The 20,565-nt window shown below is 36.9% G+C and overlaps 1 pseudogene; it reads right to left on the bottom strand.

Annotated features, from left to right (window-relative positions):
* Nucleotides 1-6,098: 6,098 nt before the first annotated feature.
* On the bottom strand, nucleotides 6,099-6,936 carry LOC138143291 (large ribosomal subunit protein eL8 pseudogene; annotated as a pseudogene).
* Between the last annotated feature and the right edge of the window lie 13,629 nt (nucleotides 6,937-20,565).

The raw sequence follows: 20,565 nt of genomic DNA, 5'->3' as shown, positions 1-20,565 counted from the left end.
TTCTCTCATTTATCCTCTCCCATCACCCCCTATATTTCTAGTAGGGCAAGATGGATTTCTATACCCCAGTGCTGGTATATCTTATTTCCCAGTTGCATGTAAAAAACAATTTTTTTTAAACATTTGTTTTTAAAACTTTGAGTTCCAGATTTTTTCCCTTCTTCCCTCCTCACCTGCCCCCAATGGGAAGATAAGCAATTCAATATAGGATGTACATGTGTAGCTACCCAAATCATTTCCATAGTAGTTATATTGTGAAAGATTAACTATATTTCCCTCCATCCTATGCTGCCCCCCACTTATTCTATTTTCTCCTTTGACCCTATCCCTTTTCAAAAATGTTTGCTTCTAACTACCCTCTCCCCCAATCTATCCTCCCTTTATCATCCCCCCTCTTGCCCCCTATCCCTCTATCTTCCTGTAGGGTAAGATACCCAATTGAGTATGTATGTTATTCTCTCCATAAGACAAATTCAATGAGAATAATGTTGTCCCATTCCCTTTCCTGCTCTTCCCCTCCATTGTAACAGTTTTCTCTTGCCTCTTTTATATGATAATTTACCCTAATCTATCTCTCCCTTTCTCTTTCTCCCAATAAATTCCTCTTTCACCTCTTAATTTTATTTTTTAGATATCATCCCTTCATATTCAACTGATCCTGTGCCCTCTGTCTATGTATACATGAACATAATATGCCCACACTCACATATATATTTATATACACATACACCCTCTCATACATACATACATATATACATACACATATATATTCCCTTCAACTAACCTCATACTGAGAAAAGTCTTATGAGTTACAATTATTATTTTTCTATGTAGGAGTGTAAATAGTTCAACTTTAATAAGTTCCTTATGATTTCTTTTTCCTGTTTACCTTCTCATGCTTCTCTTGCTTCTTGTATTTGAAAGTCAAATTTTCTGTTCAGCTCTGTTTTTATTTTCATCAAGAATGCTGAAAATCCTCTATTTCATTGAATGACCATATTTTCCCCTGTAGCATTATATTCAGTTTTTCTGGGTAGGTGATTCTTGGTTTTAGTCCTAGCTCCTTTGATCTCCAGAATATCATATTCTAAGCCCTTTGATCCCTTAATGTAGAAGCTGCTAGGTCTTGTGATATCCTGACTGTGTTTCCACAATACTCAAATTGTCTCTTTCTGACTGCTTGCAGTATTTTCTCCTTGACCTGGAAACTCTGGAATTTAGCTATAATATTCCTAGGAATTTTCTTTTTAGGGTCTTTTTCAAGAGGTGATCAGTGAATTCTTTCAATTTCTATTTTGCTCTCTGGTTCTAGAATATCAGGGCAATTTTGCTTGATAGTTTCTTGAAAGATGGTGCCTAGGCTCTTTTTTTGATCATGGCTTTCAGGTAGTCCAATAATTTTTAAATTATCTCTTCTGGATCTATTTTCCAGGTCAGTGGTTTTTCCATTGAGATATTTTACATTGCCTTCTATTTTTTCATTTGTTTGGATCTGTTTTATAGTATCTTGATTTCTCATAAAGTTATTAGCTTCTAATACCTCCAGTCTAATTTTGAAGGAGTTATTCTCTTCAGTGAGCTTTGAAATTCCTTTTCGATCTGGCAAATTTGGCTTTTTAAGACATTCTTCTCACTGGCTTTTTGGGCCTCTTTTACCATTTGAGTTAGTTTATTTTTTAAGGTGTTATTTTCTTCATTGTATTTTTGGGTCTCCTTTAGTCGGCTGTTGACTTGCTTTTCATGATTTTCTTACATCATTTTCATTTCTCTTCCCAGTTTTTCCTCCACTTTTCTTACTTTATTTTCAAAATCCTTCTTGAGCTCCTCCATGGCCTGTAACCAATTCATATTTTTCTTGTAGGCTTTTGATGCAGGAGTTCTGACTTTGCTGTCTTCCTCCCACTCCTTGCCTTGATCCTTTTTGTCCCCAAAAAAGGATTGTATGGTCTGTTTGTGCTTCCTCTGCTTGCTCATATTGCCAGCCAATTACTTGACTTTTGAGCTCTTTGCCATGGTAGAACTCTGTTGGAGATGAAGAGACCTTTGTCCTAAATTTCTGGGATTTTCATAGTTGCTGTAGCTATTAGGAGAGTGCTGTCTCTACAGCCCCCAGAAGCTCTGGCTCACTGGCCACACACCCCAGGACCACTACCCACGACAGTGATCCAGATCCAATCAGGTCAAAGCAAGAGCAATTACCCTCTGAATGGTCGCTTGGTAATGTAATGGTAATGGAATTTAAAGATCCCCTTGTATTGTCTCAGTTTTTGGGTTAATTGTTAAAACCCAGAGCTTGTGAATACCACTTTGGAATGGACTTGTTGAAGTGAAGAGAGGGGACTGAACTGGGAGGAGTTGGTGCTGTAAATAGAGAGGCCCAAGCAGAGAGAGGCCAGAAGAACTTTTGGGAGCAGCATCATGGAGGTGGAAAGAGAGAGAGAATTGCTGGGGGCTAGAGTTGCTGAGAGAGAGAGAGAAACAGAGAGAGACAGAGAGAGACAGAGACAGAGAGACAGAGAGAGAGAGAGAGAGACAGAGACACAAAGAGAGACAGAGACAGAGAACTGCCAGCCAAAACCACCTGGACTGCTGGGGGCCACTTGGAGATGCCCAGGACTTTTGAAAACTGCCATCCATAGCTGCCAAGAACTGGGGAGGCATGACTGTGGTGCTGGTATTTTTTCTCTCTGTTTTGATGTTATTTTTTGATAGTTGTTAATTTTAATAATTAATATTTTATTTATTTATATATATTTTATATTTATATATTATTTTATAATATTATTTATATTTAATAATATTAATAATTTTAATAGATGTTAATTTTTGATGTCTTCTGGTAAGGACAGTGCTGTTGTTGAAATGGTCCTGGAACCTTGCTGTTTGTTCAAAAGCCCTGAAGGAGGATTTTCTTGTTGTATGTTTACAGAAACCCTGGAGGAGGGTCTTGCTGATGTTTTCAGGGGTCCTGAGACTGTTCTGCAGTCAGAGAGTGAATTGATGAGGACACTAGCAATGTATATTGTGGCTTTGTTAAGCTTTGCCTTCCCAGGAACAGAGATTGCTGAGAACTTGGCTTGGGTCAAGATGAAAAAAAGACCTCTCCTTGGTTATTGAATGCTGTGATGGTATCCTAACCTTGTTATGGCTTAGGGGTAGATAGCCTTTGTGCTCTCCACTACCACTTTGAGAGGGTGCTTGGTGGTGATGGATGGTATTGTAATTCATTTGTGATCCAGGGGTGGAAAACTTTTGACTTTTGTACTTTATGACTGACTGAATGGATGTACTTTGTTTAAGATTGGAAACTAATCTCCAGTTGAATAGAGAGAAGACTTTGTGATTGACTAAAGGAATGTACTGTCCAGGGGTGGAGTACTTGGACCTTAGTACTTTGTGATTGAATTGAGGACTTACTAAATGACTTCGTTACCCTGTATTTTGATTTTGATTTTCTGTGAATATTTTATCTCAATCTGTCACTGGATAAATGGAGTTTGCTATGTTCATAATCAGAACCTGGAAGTTGCTTGTGCTTGGCATTACACCCCCTACTATCTGCAGGCCAGGAGCTCCTGAGGTAGCCATGTGGCATAGCCACTGTGCCTCTGCAACTTCTTGCCCAGGGTATGCCAGAGGTTCTTAATCTTTTTTGGGCCATGGGATTCCTTTGGAAATCTGATTAAGCCTATGGACCCCTTTTCAGAATGTTTTTTAAGTGCATAAAATTAGATACCTAGGATTACAAAGGAAACCAATTTCATTGAAATAAGATGATCAAAATACTTATTTTTAAAAGTCCATGGACCACAAGTTAAGAACATTTGTTGTCTACTTTCTCTTAAAGTCTACTTTATGATCAGTGGCATGCATTTATAGAATGATAACTGTATGAGTATAGCTAATATGGAGCTGTTGCAATGGATTAATCATTTGCTTCACACATAGTGCCTGACTCAATAAATTATCTATCTATCTATCTATCTATCTATCTATCTATCTATCTATCTATCTATCTATCTATCTATCTATCTATCTATGAGACTGGGTGCTTCCAGTATTTTGACATTTATTAATAGAGGACTCTTACCACTGATGAAGTTCAAAACTCTCCAGTAACTTAGTCAATGATTTTGGAGAAGTACTGCAGCCAAAAATCTATTCATCTTGAAGCCAAGCTGGTGATTATCCTCTCCCAATTTAGTTAGTCTTGGCCTTGGAAATATGCATATTACTGGTCCAGAACTTGAAGCCTTTCCATCTTGGCAGGTCCTGCTGGGGCTTGTACTCTTGTCATAGCCTTTATCTCAAGCAAAGACCCAAAATCTGTTTTATTGTGATGCAGTAAAGGTCTTGGGGATAATAAGTATAAGATGTTGCTTTCCTTAAACAGATACTTTAAAAGACCCACAATGAATGAAGTTCTCAAAGGTCTTCACTTATATAAAAAACTGCACCCAGTAATTGCAGATAGAGGAATCCTGCTTGGAATAGAGGTTCATTTTGTCCAGTTTGAGTTCCAGAGTGAACCCCTATGTGATCCTTAAAGAAGATCCTTCTCTCCAGATAATGGTCCATTCAAGTGCCCCCACCTGTGACCCTCTATAATCCACTTAGAGGGAAGTTCCTTATCATCTATTACAAGCTTCACCAGCAACTGTACCCTGTTTTAGTTAATTCTCAATATGCTAGACCCTTCAAGGAAAGGATCATTTCTACACCAAGATGAGCCATCAAGGTAGGACTTTATTATAGATGCTCTGTTACATAGGAACTAAAACAAAAATGAAGTTTGCTTTATGAAGCAGAAAAATATTGTGTGATTTGTTAATTCTACCACAAAACTATTTCTGTGGTGATATGAGTAGAGTCAGAGAATCGTAGAAAGTTAGATCTGTAAGGGAGTTCTTCAATTTCAATTAGGGAGAGTAAAGCTTAGTAAGCCATTGTTGAACACTAATTTAGGCTAAAAGCTAGAGGTTACTTTTCTCTTGTGTTAAGCCTGCTTCCTGGTCACGATGGCAAATTTTCTGTATTTCTACTATTATAATTAGCCTAGTACTTGGAATCAAATGGATGGTGTTATTTTCCCTCTACTTTCTCAGACAGAATGACTTCACCTACAGTAAACCTGACAGACCTCCCCCCATACCCCATCTTTTCAGCATAATAACCGACAAATAAAATACCAAGAAGGGGGGTAAGAGCAATTAGTTAGACTCTGTGGTGACACAATGCATGTTCTACATCAATGAATGGGATTTAAATGGGACACAAGATGAGCTCTATTTGTAGCAAAACTGACTAATGGGCTGAGCTAATCTGAGAAAAATGATTTGGTACACAACTCTAAAGGTTAGCTGACAAAACAGATGGCTGAAAGGTTTTTTTACTTTGCTCTTTGAGATGTTTTTAGAATGGATGCTTCATATAGGAAAATTTTGACTTTGGGGAGCTTTTTTCAGGAAATGCTGAAAAGTTCATTTATGATACAGAAATATAAACCATTTGCTTGCACAGCTGTAAACATAAACTAGCAAGTAACATGACCCAGTGATCAGGAAAAAGGTCCTTTGAGCAAGTTTTCTTGAATAAATAGCCTGGGAAAAAATGTTTCATTTACTCTGTTGCTTATGTTCTAAAGGGAAGTTAAGAGTAGGAATGAGGGAGGAAATATGAGTATAACCTATATTCTGATAACCAGAATCAATAGCTGAATACCAACAACTTGTAGTGTGTTTATACTTCCATATTTTATCTCTTAAAATTTATAAGGAAATAATTTTATTTTAAAATCAACTAGTGGGCATGCTGAATAAAGTAATTTAAAATTGATTTCATTTATCAGCCTAACTAGAAAATATTGGGGTTGCCATATTGATCTTTATCATCTCATCAAATGGAAAGCACTCTGTTGCAGTTTGGTATCATTAACATATGAACATTTCATGGGAAAATTAATTCTCAATGCATGTTAAATTCTTTGAAATCTTAGTGTCACAATAGTCCTCCAAAGACTTTATTATATATATTTTAATGTGCTATAATTCTCAAGAGTAATTTTTTTTGTTTAAATTTTTATTTTTACGTAGGGAAAAATCAAATACACATTTAACCCAATTTGGTTGCAAGTTCCTTAGCTTTTGCCTTTTCCAGCTTGGCAATACGAGCCACTGATTTTGGACTCAGAACATTGTCACCCCAGTGATGATGGATCTCATCATATCTGTCGTTATAATTGGTTTTGATGGCTTCCACCAGCTTAGCCAGGGCTCCCTTATCTTCAGGGTTAACTTGTGTGAAGGCAATGCTCATGTAGGTCTTTCTGTGAACTAAGTGACCGAGTCTTGCTTTACCTTTGATAATACAGTAAGGAACCCCAATTTTCCAGCACAAGGCAGGTAGGAAGACCACTAGCTCAATGGGGTCCACATCATGTGCAATCACTACCAACTGTGCTTTCTTGTTTTCTACCAGGGTAGAAACAGTGTTAACACCTGCTCTGAGAACAGGTGGTCTCTTAGTGGGGACATCTCCTTTGCCTGCAGCCTTTTGTTCAGCCCAAGCCAGCAGCCTTTGCTTCTTGTCTTGCTTTGTCTCTGGTATATACTTGTGAGCCAGTTTAAGCAGTTGAGTAGCTGTCTGATGATCCAAAGCTTGGGTGAACTGGTTAATTGCTGGCAGAACCTTCAAATGCTTATAAAGGATAGACCTTTGATGCTGCAGTCTAATGTACCCAGGCCATTTGACAAATCGAGTAAGGTCCCTTTTGGGCTGGATGTCCTGACCAATGCCAAAGTTCTTGGGACACTTCTCAAACAAAGGATTGACCACTTTCTTGTCCTCCTGCTTCTTTACTACAGCAGGGGCCGGAGCCACCTTCTTACCCTTGGCCTTCTTCCCTTTTGACATCTTGGCCGGCTGAACGAGAAAGGACTCTTGAGAGTAATTTGAAAAGCTAATTATAACTATGATCAATACTTGATTTACAAGTTTTAAAATATTTTATTTTAATGTTATAAATTAATTTATGCATAATCACAATGCATATAAATTTTAAAAGAAATGTCTTTGACTGGGAAAAATTCATTGGCTTTCTAACCTTTGGTCTGGGGATGCACTTATTCTTTGGTACATTTAGACTAATTCCTTTTCAGTTCAGAAAGACTCTCATGTTGCTCTTCTGAGGGGTTCTAAACGTAATGGCTTGGTATGTGTTTGTGATCCTAATGATGACTCTACATATTAAAAATACAGCACTCATGGAACTCTTTAGTAGACTCCTAGAACTCAATGGGGAATAGAGGCTGTCAGTTCATTGAATGTAGCCTACATTTTTAGCATTGATAGCACAGTATAGAAATAACAAAGACAAGAAGCAGGGTATAGAGAGCTAGTCCCTGCTTAGACATTTTCTATTTTATGTGACAAGATTTTATTTAGCATTTATTATGTGCCAGGCACTGTAGGAAGATACAAAAGCAAAAGTGAATCAATTTGTTCCTTCAAGGAGTTTATATTTTACTGAAGGGAAACTATATGCACACAAATAAATAAATAAAATATATACAAAATTGGCAAAAAAGCAATTTTTAGGTGTGTGTTGCCCTAACTGGGGGACTCTAGAAAGGCCTCCTTAGAATAGGTGACATTGGGTAGAACCCTTCCTCTTCACATTATTACACTTGATTTGCTCTCTCTATCCCAGAAATCCCTGCTTTTTCAATCCTTGATTGTTCCTCAGCCCCATGATGTTATAAGAAGGGATCCTTAAAAAAATTGCAGTAGCACATGGGCACTACAAATATGCTTGGTTTTAAAGATCTAGAAAATGTGACTATAAAGAAATGTAATTTCTAACATTAAAAGATAGACCAGATCAGAATTTTTCCATTTAAATAGATGGTAATTCCTTCAAAGTAGTCATCTTTAGAAATCATATAATTGTTCAGGCAGTGATACTATTGGCCAAAAAGATTTTTGGGACTCATTTTTTGGGATTGTTTTCAGAGCTAGTAGCACATTTCTTTGAATGTAACAAGTGATGGCAAATCTTTATCTTTTAAGATTTGATTTGAGTTTTAGAATCAGCCAAAACCCATTTGTAGTCAACTATGGTGAATGAGACCAGTTATTCTCTAAGGTAAATGATATATTATTATTTTTTTACTAATAAGTAATTTTATTGAATGAGGTTTGAATATAAATTATCCTAGGTTTGTGATCAACACTTGGATTATAAAGTAATGAGAGACTTTTGAAAGTGCTTTGTGAATAGTTTCTAAAAACATTTCTAAAAGAGGAATTTCAGAAATATTTGAAACAATAGCAGCATCACTAGAACAGTGTGATATGATAATTTCAAAGGCAATAGTGCTGATTAAGATAGAACTAGACAAGTTCTGGCACAGAGACCATTTTAAAAATATTTGTTATACTTCTATTTCTACTTTATTCTAAGCTGGTCAGATAGAAATTAGATTTAGAGAGCCATTTTCAATGACCATTACTGAGATAAATTTTTTAATTTTATTTTTTTTCATTTACATGTAAAAACATTTTTTTCACTCTTAAAAAATTTTTTTGGGGGGGTGGGTAGGTGGCACAGTGAATAGAGTACTGGCCCTGGAGTCAGGAGGACCTGAGTTCAAATTTGGCCTCAGCCACTTAACACTTATTAGCCATGTGACCTTGGGCAAATCACTTAACCCCAATTGCCCTGCCTTTCTCCTGCAAAAAAAAAAAAAATTTTTTTTGAGTTCTGAATTCTTTCTCTCTTTTCCCTCCCCTCTCATTGAGACAGGAAACAATTTGATATAGAATACATATGCACTGTCATGGAAAACATATTTCCATATTAGTCATGTCATGAAAGAAAACAAACAAAAAACCCCAAGAAAAGTTAAGAAAGTTAAAAAAAATATGCTTTGATCTGCATTCAGACTTCATCAGTCTTTCTCTGGAGGTGGATAGCATTTTTCATCATAAGTCCTTCAAAATTGTCTTAGATCATTGTATTGCTGAGAAGAACTAAGTTATTCACAGTTGATCATCACACAATATTGCTGTTACTATGTACAGAGTTCTCCTGGTTCTTCTCACTTCATTTTCTGTCAGTTCATGTAAGTCTTTTCAGGTTTTTCTTAGAGCATTCTGCCCATCATTTCTTGTTGCACAATAGTATTCCATGATGATCATATACCATAACTTCCTCAGCCATTCCCCAATTATTGGATATCCCTTCAATTTCCAATTTTTTGCCACCACAAAAAGAACATATATATAAATAAATATATAGTATATATATGTATATATACTCTTTACAGATATATACTCTATATATGTATATATACTCTTTATATATGTATATTCTCTCTCTCTTTATATATATATATATATACACACACACACACACACATACACACATATGTAAAATCTTCCTTTTGAAAATGCCTTTGGGATACAGACCTGGTAATGGTATTGCTGGGTCAGAGGGTATTCATGGTTTTATCTCCCTTTGGGCATAATCCCAAATTGCTCTCCAAAATGGTTGGATCAGTTCACAACTCTACCAACTGTGCTTTATTGTCCCATTTTCCCATATCTTTTTCAAATATTTATCATTTTACTTTTCTGTCATATTAACCAATCTGATAGGTGTGAAGTTGTACCTCATAGTTGTTTTAATTTGTATTTCTCTAATAAATAGTGATTTAGAGCATTTTTCCATGTAACTATAGATAGGTTTTATTTCTTCTTTTGAAAATTGCCTGTTCATATGCCTTAACCATTTATTAATTGGGTAATGACTCATATTCTAAATTTGACTCAATTCTCCATATATTTGAGAAATGAGGATTTATCAGAGAAACTTGCTGTATTTTTTTTCACAGTTATGATTACTAACTGTATTATTTCCTTCCATTCTATTTCCCCCCCATTTATACTTCTCTCTCTCCTCTTTCACCCTGTTCCTCTTCAAAAGGGTTTTGCTTCTGGTCATTGCCTTCTGCAATCTGCCCTTCTTTCTATCAGTACTGTGATCCACTCCTCTGTAATGGTAATGTATGTGGGAAGATCTTTCCCATCCATTAATAGGCCCATATGACCTGCTTAAGTCACATGGAAGCCTGAGTCACACGAGTCTGTGGTGGGAGGAGCTTGCCGCAGGTGCAGCAGGAAGGGGTGTAGCAGGAAAGGTGGAGCAAAGCCCAGAAGAAGTTGGTCAGAGTAGTTAGAGCTGAGGGAGAGAGAGGAGGCAGGCAGTGAGCTGTGAGTGTTTGTTTGTGAGAAGGCCCTAGCAGGGAGAAGGCTTGGGGATGATGGTGCATCCTGCAGTATTTTTGTATATAGATTTCTTTATAGCTATGATGAATTTGGCTTTATGGTGTTGGGATTTGACTTTCTGCTGTTTGAATAAATGTTTTGGTTCTGTCTTCCATGTGGAAAGTCTATTATATTTTGCAATTCAGAATTAAGCTGACATATTCATAGCTGCTGTAGATGCTGTGAATATTGTGTTGGCACTATACCTCCACTTCTCTTATCCTTTTGCCCTCCTATTTCCCTGTAGGGTAAGGTAGATTTTTTGTGCCCAACTGAGCGTGTTTGTTATTTCCTCTTGAGTCAGTTCTGATAAGTAAGCATTGTCTGCCCCTGTCCATCTTCCCATCCAATGTAAAAACTTTTTTGCACCTCTTTTATGTGAGATATTTACCCCATTCTACCCCTCTCTTCTTCCTTCTCCAGTGAATTTCTTTTTCTTGTCCCTTAATTTTATTTTTTAACTATCATCCTATTGCAGTCAATTCACATGCATGCCCTCTGTCTATTTATACTACCTTCAACTGCCCTAAAAATGATAAAGCTCTTAGGAATTACAAGTATCATCTCCCTGTGTAGGAATGCAAACAGTTTAACCTTCTTGAATCCCTTGTAATTCCACATTCCTGTTGACATTTTTATCTGAGTCTTGTAGATGAAAGTCAATTTTTTTATTCACCTCTGGTCTTTTCATCAGGAATGCTTGAAAGTCCTCTTTTTCAATAAAATTACATCACCCCATGAATCATTATACCCAGTTATGTTGGGTGGGTTATTCATAGTTGTAGGCAGCTGGCCTACCTCCTTTGCTTTCCAGAATATTATATTTCAAGCCCTGCAATCCTTTAATGTTACTGAATCTTGTGTTATCCTGTGACTTCATGATATTTTCAATTTTCTCCTTGACCTGGGAAGACTGGAATTTATCTATAATATTTCTGGTAGTTTTCATTTTGGAGTCTCTTTGAGGATTCTTCCAATTTCTGTTTTACCCTCTGGTTGTAGGATATCAGGGCAGTTTTCCTTGATAATTTCTTGAAATATGATGTTTAGGCTCTTTTTTTTTTTTGATCATGGTTTTCAGGTAGTCCAATAATTCTTGTTATCTCTCCTGGATCTATTTTCAGGTCACTTTTAAAATTAATTAATTAGCTAATTAATTGATTAATTAAATTATTTGGAGGGGGAAAGGCAAGGTAATTGGGGTTAAGTGACTTGCTCAAGGTCACACTTCTAGGATGTGTCAAGTGTCTTAAGCCGGATTTGAACTCAGGTCCTCTTGACTTCAGGGTCAGTTCTCTATTCACTGTGACACCTAGCTACCCCTCAGTTGTTTTTCCAGTGAAATATTTCACATTTTTCTTCTATTTCTTCATTCTTTTGATTTTTTTCTTGTTTTCTGATGTCTCATGGAGTCATTAGCTTCCACTTGCCCATTTCTAATTTTTAAGGTATTCTTTTCTTTATTGAGCTTTTGCCTCCTTTTCCATTTGTCCAATTCTTCTTTTTAAGAAGTTTTTCTCTTCAGTGGATTTTTTTGTGCCTCTTTTACCATTTGACCTATTCTATTTTTTAATGTGGAATTTTCTTTAGTTCTTTTTTTGGTACCTCTTTTAGAAAGATGTTGATGTTTTTTCATGATTTTCTTATATCACTCATTTCTTTCCCCATTTTCCCCTCTACCTCTCTTACCTTATTTTTAAAATCCTTTGTGAGCTCTTCTAGGAATTATTTTTGGGGCCTTAGACTAATTCACATTTTTCTTTGAGTCTTTGGATGTAGCTGTTTTAACTTTATTTTCTTCTGAATTTATGTTTTGATCTTCTATCTCACCATAGTAATTTTCAATGGTTAAGTTTTTTTTTCTCATTTTCCCTGCCTATTCCTTAACTTTTAACTTTAGGTTAAAGTTGGACTTCTCCTGGGTGGAGGGGACACTGTCTCAAGCTTCAGGTTTTTTGTGCTGCTATTTATAGAACTAGTTGTGTGTGTGTGTGTGTGTGTGTGTGTGTGTGTGTGTGTGTCAATGAGTTTTCACTTCTTTCAAGGTGGTATGATCTAAGGAGAGGCATGGTCACTGCTATCCTGTTCTATGCTTTGGTCTGAGAGTGACCACAAGCACTCTTTTCCACTCTGGAACTATGACCTGGGCCTCCCCTTTCCTGCAACTGGATGCTCTAGTGTGCTATATAGCTCTTCCTCATTCTGGGACTGGGACTCAGAACCATGTATGGGCAATGCAACATTGTCCAACCCTTAGTACCAATAAAGGGTCTCTTGTAATTTCCTTCTGAACAGTTGTCTGATTCCCTTATTATCTGTGGGCTATGATCTTCAGAAGCTGCTGCTGATTCAGTCACTCTCCAAGGCCTGTTGCTTACTTGTAGTTGGCATAGCCTGCTACTGGATGCTCAATGCAAGGTCTTGGGCCTCACTGCTGGCCTGTGCTAGGTCATAGGGCCTTGCTGTTGGCTAATGGAGTAGCCTGTGCTGGACTATGTTCTGCTCTCACCACAGTGAGACAGATCTTTCCTGCCAACCTTCTAAGCTGTGGGGGCTGGAAAGTCGTTTTACCCTGCCCTTTTGTTGGTTCCGTGGCTCTACAATTCATTTTAGGCATTATTTTAAAGTTGTTTAGGATGCTAAAATTTAGAGGTGAACATTTGATTACAATAAAAAGACGTGTGAAAAACTTCTTACTCAAAAGATTATAACTGTAATTGATATTTTATTGTTATTGATTTAGGGGGGATTTGTAAAAGTAGAAAATGTTTAATTGGTTTAAGATTCTATTTTAGTGATGTCTATTGAAGATAAGTTTCCTACAGGATTTTTCTGTCTAGAGAATGACTTTATGTAAGTAAATAATACAAAAACCCTACGAATTTCTGGGCTCCTTTTTAGGCTATCATGAGAAGTTTCATTTTACTAGGCGAGTGGATATATTCTAGTATCACTAGATGCTAGCTAAGGAAAAAAATATGAAACTAGACAGGGCATTGCTTTCTGTTGAATTGGAGTACTTTCATACTTAAATTCTCTCTTTGCTTTTCATTCTTACCCCTACACCTCTCTAGTGATCTAGCAGAGTTATAACTAGGAATTTTTATATTTGCAATAGATGCCACAGACTATACTCTAGAGACAAGCAGCATTAAAAATATCCTGTGTTATTAGGCATGCCAAGCCCGGAGTCAGGAAGACCTGTATTCAAAGGTAGCCTCAGACACACTTATTAACTATGTGATTCTAGGCAAGTTACTTAACCCTGTTTGCCTCTGTTTCCTCATCGGTAAAATGAGCTGGAGAAGGAAATGGCAAACCCCTCCAGTATCTTTGCCAAGAAAACCTCAAATAGGATCATGAAGACTTCAACATAACTAAAACGACTGAACAACAATAAAATAAGTTTGAGAGACACACAAAAAAGAGAGAACAAATGGCATAAAGTAGTTATTGGGAAATAACATTTATACTACCTTGGTATTTTTCACAAAGTAGGCATTCAATAAATGTCGATTGAAAAAAAATTTATGGCTTGAAATTTTTTTCTGCAAAGTATATTTTGAATCATTTAGTAACACTTCTGGTGCCTTATTGCAGTGGGAAAGTGATCCTTTTTCTGTGAAGGCAATGTTAGGTGGAAGGTAAGACATGGTGGAGAGACAGATATTCTGGGATACTGAAACAAGTCTGGAGAGGTTGAACTCCAATAGAGGATGGGAAGAAGCCATAGCTTAGTAGAAGAGGATCTCACACCAGCAATCTGATGGCTTCATATATTAACTAATTATTTTTGCTAGCTAAGTTTTCTTTTGTTTCTATTCCTTACCAAAAGACTTGAAGTGTTGGTGAGTCTTTTAAATTTCTCTCCCAGCAGAAAAGTTCAATTTGCTCTTTCTCAGTTAATAACTATGTGAATAAGTGTGTGTGTATGCATGTTTAGCAAGGTGGTATTAAAATGAAATACAGACTAACCTTTTTTTGGGAGGGCAATTGGGGTTAAGTGACTTACCCAAGGTCACACAGCTAGTTTTTGTGTTAAATGTGTAAGGCCACATTTGAACTCAGGTCCTCTTGACTCCAGGGCTGGTGCTCTATTCACTGCACCACCTAGCCACCCCCAGACTAACCTTTTGATTTAGCTTAGTATGCATAAATCTGAACTTGCCAGGGGGAGAAGCAATAATTATTGTGAGTACTTCTGTTCATAAAGGATTTCTTCTGAATACTATTCTTAAGTTTAAGATTATGTAGTGAATGTATAGCTTTTGACTCCAAGTATCTGAGGAAACATTGTACTTGTTTGAACACCTAAACAGGCATGACAGCTCAGCAGAGACTGAGGAAGATTTGCTTTCTTTTTATGTCAAATGTCAGGTGAACTTATGATAAAGGGAACATGACATACCAAAAGGAGATAACAAATGGCATAAATCAATTATTAAAAAAATAACATTGATATTACCTTGGTATTCCCCACAAGGCAGGCATTCAGTAAATGTTGATGAAAAAATTTATGGCATGAATTTTTTTCTACAAAGTATGTTTTCAATCCTTTATTAACACCCTCCTATTGTGCCTTATTATAGTAGGAAAATGATCCTGTTTTCTTGAAGGCATCATTAGCAGAACAGACACTCTGGCCGATCTTATTCAACTAGAAAGTCTTTGACCTTGGGCAAATAAGAAAATGTGTATCTGTGACTTAGTTACTAGCCTAACTATATTTTGAGAAGCTCACCAATAAAGGTTTGGCTAGTAGGGGTAGGTGGCTGTTGTTGTTTTCCCCAGACACGCTATCTCAGAAGTATATGTTTTATGATTGGCTTTGCCAGGGAAAGTGGTCATGCCAAAGAAATCAAATTTTTTTAAAAGTATTGAAGAAGAGGGATCCTGAATTCTAGGAAAAGGATGAAAAATCAGCCTGAAAGAGTCTCTGAAAAGGAAGAGGATTGAGGAGCAAAGAATTTCCCTTTAGGATATCCATGGAGTTCTGGCTTATCAGCCAAACAAAAGACTTTTTATTATCATATTATATTGTATGACTTCTAGTTATCATGACCAACAGGAGGCAGCCAGAGGACATTAGCTCTTTTGCTGAAGATGACAGTTGGGTAGAAGGGGAAGATCTCTCTGTAATGGGAATCTGAAGATCTTCCCTGCCCCTTGGTCCCTTGATAGGTTCAAGAGAATCTGAGAACCTTCCCTGAGTTGAAAATATACTCTGTCCCCTAATAGGCTGAATGTGGTCACATGGAGCTTGTGGTGGGAGGCTTGTTTTTCAGGAATGCCCACATCTTGTTACTTGATATTCTCTGACCCAGGAGAAGGCTATATATACGCTAATGTGAGGTTTTGCTTTGGGGCTCACTTTGGGAAGAGTTGTGTGACTTGGCCAGATGAGACTCTGGGCAGCTGTTGAGCCCCCTGGCTTTGAAAACCCAGATGTTGGTGCTTCCCTTTCTGGTAACTAACTAGGTATGGATGTAATGGTCAGGCCCCTGTCTGTTAAATTGTGTTATTTTCTGTTGTAACTTCTGTTTGTATTCTCTGAAGTTCAGGGTGCTGACTTTTTCCCCTGAACTAGGTAAATGATATATGTTTGATTGATTAAAGTAAGACTGTTAACCCATTTTGAGTTGCTTTCCTTTAGAAAAGCAGATCTACGAACCTGTGCTAGCAGCCATCCTGGGTATGCTAGGATGCTTGCTGCTACACCCTCCACTATGCATGTCCGGAAGCAGGCCCACTCAAGTGTCCCATTCATTTAACTGGAATGCCTACTGAAACTAGTGGGATAGTGGGGAAGAGAAGGGACATTGCACAAAGATGGGGGCCTATATTTTCAAAGAGTTTTCTTTTTCCTTATTTGATTCTCATAGATTCTAAAATTCCAAAGTTAGTTTAGTTATATCAGTTTTTATTCCTCTCTTTTAATTTGCATGGAATTTAATGCAATGAAAATGGACTGAATTTTTCAGGGTCTCTTTCCATTATGACTTTTGCCTACAGCCTGTCATATCTGAAAGAAATTTTCTTGGATCTATGATTTTATTATGTGCTATATGCACAGTATAAACATCGACCTGCTTTTGAAGGGAGTCACAACCCAAGATATTATATTGTCTTTTTATTATGATATGCAAATGAATATTCAATTAAGAGGCAAATGTTTCATTTTAAAAAGCTGAATAGGATGTGCTTAACCAGCTGGTTAAATTTAAACTGCCAAAAAATAAATCTAGTACCAGAATATTTTCTGGCTCATTTTCCTTTGATTATGAATTGGATACCCTATCATAGTCTCTTAGCATTTTCCTAGGAAAGTCAAATTAATTTGGTGCTTACTGATGCTACCTTTCTTACATAATCTTCTGCATGTTCCTCAATTCAAACTTAATTACCAGAAAATACTTGTGTTGATATTTGTTTTTTGCTTAATATGCTTCCTATTATGCTGTTTAAAAAAAGAGCTGGACTGAGGAATTCTCTGTTCTACCTAAAGACAAGTATCATCAATATCAATTGATTATTATTACTGTTAATATGATTTCATTGGTGTGAGGAATTTCCATTTTGAAAATTCTCTCCATCAATTCATATAAATAACTCCTTGAGAGTTGCCTGTGTGATTCTTGTCAATGTCCTTCAATAAATATTTTCTGTTTCAGATATATGTATGTATTTGCCATACAGTATTATAAAGATATATAGTTTCCATAATAAATTTACTCAATAGAGTATTATAAAGATATTTATAAAGTATTATAAAGATGTCTAGTATCTATTTCTTCATGATTGATCAATGCTTCAGCTAGGCTACTGTGGCCTATCACTTACAGTAACATTAATATACACTAAGTATTTTGTAGATGTTTGTGCCATTCAGCTACAGACAGAAACCTAGGAAATGTGAATGATGCAGCACTTGTGTTATGAACATGCTTTGTCTCAGGTCTATCATTACTTTTAAATGCTTTTGAATAATGGGACCATAGGTTTGTGCAGCAGAGGACTTTTTTTGATTAAGTGAATTATTGCTTCCTCAAATTTTCCTTGTTTGTAGTTAATGAGAGCATGGATTAGGCATTCCCTCCTTCTAAATAGCCATTTACAGAATAAATAAAGCAAACCTTGTCTGCTTGTCATTCTTCTTTCTGCATTCAGGCTTTAAGAGAACAGATGCCGAAGTGTTCTGGGTCTTTGGCAATTTTCTTTCTTGAACAAAACATCAAAATGAGGTTGTCAGAGGACAATAGACTTTACTGGTGAGTTTTAATCTGCCTAGTCTATTGGAGCCTAAGGAGAGTTTCATACCAAAGAGGGAGTTATTTGGTGGACAAGGAGCTTACTAAATACCACATGGGAGAAAACTCATTTACAACAAATGGGCCAGTTGGTGCATCAAATCAGTAGTTAATCTACACCTGCCAGAGAAACCTGTGAATAGTGTTAGTTCAGTGGAATGAGTCCCTCTGCATGTGAACTATGCCTTTTCTCTCCCATTTGTCCTAATCACAAACCAATTCAGTTTTCTGAGGCTATTTTCTGGAGAGCTCTATACATGAATAAAAAGAAATTCAGTAATTAAATACAGAGAAGTTAGACTAGAGATTATATTCTCTATGGGGATCTACTTAGAAGGATATTCTTCTATATATAGCAAATTGTTGCTAAGCCTCTTGCTTGGCAGGAAAGCATGTGATTTCACCATAGTTTGTTTTATGCACGGCTCTGTAGTTTTCAGTCACATATGGGTCTCTTCAAGGACGATAAAATCATAATGAATAAACGATATCTTTTAAAGAATTCAAATATTTAAAAAATGTGCCTGTATATTCATTATTCAAACTATATTATCACTACTGTATCTGATAGTTGGGAAACAAAATGCTATGACAAGATGACTATATTAAAATAGCAGTTATGAATTGGAACAGGTAATGATTGACCTGGATGTTAGATGTCTGCTCCGGTGATTTTATCAACTAGGATCAGGGAGATATCTTCCTCATCTCCCTGAAAGACTCCCAGTTAAACATTTACTTGTTCCAACAAATCCACCAAGGTGTTTTTTGGCACATTTGTTCATATTTCCATTTTTGTATAGTTGGCTAGTGACTTGGGAAGACTTGGGTATTCTTCTTTCAAATGTCTTCCCCAATTCTTTCTACTAAGGAGCATCAGAAAAGGCCGTGTAGCACAGTTCTTAAAAACAATCTGGAAATTTTTTTTTCCCATGAGATTCCAGGCCTACTGTGGCTGATGAGCTGGTGATTATGATTACTTTTCCCCTCACCCCTCAAATGTGGTTATACAGTTTAATAAATACATTATTTTACAAAATTTTCATAGGTTACCACTTATTTTAGTACATATGAGAGCCTACTTTTCAGTCAATCACTCAGTCAGGCAACTAGCATTTAATTCATACTTTAATATATGTCAGTGTAAGGGTTATGGGATTTAAAGATCTTCCATACCCCATTGGACTTGCTGACATAGCAGGAAGGGGTGGGACAAGAGGAAGCAGAAGCCAAGCTAGAGTTCCTGCAGTGACTGGCAGTGGTGGAGGCAGCGGCAGCAGCAGCAGCAGCAGAGGCAGCAGCAGTGGTAGCGGTAGTGCCGAGGTGGAGGTGGTGGCACCAACCCCTTTTTGAGCCAGCCAGAATTTCTGCTAAGGACTCCTGCTGAATACTGCCAGGGGTCGGAGCTGCTAGGAGCATGCTTCCTGGATTCTGAGTAGTTGCTGTGAGTGGGGAGAGGAGGACCTTTGCCTGAGGTAGCCTGTTCGTTCTGTTTTAAAGGCTTGAGAATGTGGGTGCTTTCTACTTTATCTCCCTGTGCCAATTTCATAACTACTCTGATGGCTTTGACTTTCTGGTTTTGGGACTGAGTCTTTTGGTATTTTAATAAATGTTCTGGCTTTATCCCCCATACAGAGAGCCTGGTATATTTTTTGATTAATAACCACATCAGCATATTTATAATTGCTGTAGGTATTGTGAATATTGCATTGCTGATACAGTCAGACACTGTGGTAAATGATGGGGATATCAAGGAAGACAAAAGACAGCCCCTGTTCTCAAGGAGCTTATAATTTAATGAGGGAAACAATATGCAAAATAACAGGTACAAGCAATATTTATAGAGGATAATTTGAGGGTAATTTCAGAGAGAAGGCACTAAGATCAAGGAGGAGTTGGAAAGGTTTCTACCCCACCTAAAGACAATAAAGAAAAGGGGAAAAAGGCAAGCTTATTCTTTTCCCCAAAGGGAAATTCTTGTCTTAGTAGGCCTCACAACAGGGATATGTGACATGAGTTGATTGGAAGTCATGGCATTTATTTCAGTGGAGAAATTGTCCCAGGTGAAGATTCTTTTGTGTCACTGTAACAGAGGGTACCCACAATTTCTGACACATCGAGGGCATACAAAATTTCTGCAGGGATATCATGGAGCATATAGGGACTCCAATTGGAAATACAAACAAAAATTGCCAGTGGGTCCCTGCAACACCAGAAATTTCCCTAATGTACCCCTTTAAACAGGACATTAGTATATTTAGAAATTTTCTTAGAGTATACTCTGAGAGGGAGCATAATGAGTAAAAGATAAAAAGTGACCCTTTTGGGTCAACCTACCTAAATCATACCATGTGAGTCCAGAGCTTTGGGAGCCTGTGGTCATGGATTATATAAAAAAAGAACTACTCTAAATAAAGTAAGAACATTCATTATTTAATGAATAATCCATTTTTGGATTTAAATCCATTTATGAAATGAATCATTGATAACAATAATAGTTAACATTTATCTAGAGCTTTAAGCTTCTGCAAAGTGATAAACATATGTCAGCTCATTTAACCCACATAATAACTTAATGAGGAGGGTCCCATTATTATATCCATTTTATTGATTAGGAAACTAAGGTTAGGAGAGGGTAAGTGACCAATCTGGGTCACACAACTAGTATCTGAGGCAGGATTCAAACCCATTTTTTATCCTGACCCCAAGTCTACCGCTATAACTTCTTTCATTTGAGAATTTGGGTTTTAAAAATGTTTTTTTGAATTGAGGTCACCTATGTGGTTTTTTGAACTTATGATTTTTTTCAGGGGAGGGGTACTTTCTGTAAATTAAAAGAAAGGCTGCTTTTCAGATCAGAAAGTAGAAAATAAAATTTTAAGTTTATTACAACAGATGCTGGTCTCTATACCAGATAAACTTCCATATTTGT

Source organism: Petaurus breviceps, unplaced genomic scaffold, assembly GCF_028583685.1.
Source record: "Petaurus breviceps papuanus isolate PSGF00001 unplaced genomic scaffold, PetGlider_PUasm1.0 90638, whole genome shotgun sequence".
Taxonomy (NCBI): domain Eukaryota; kingdom Metazoa; phylum Chordata; class Mammalia; order Diprotodontia; family Petauridae; genus Petaurus; species Petaurus breviceps.
This window is presented reverse-complemented; position numbering and strand designations above follow the sequence as displayed.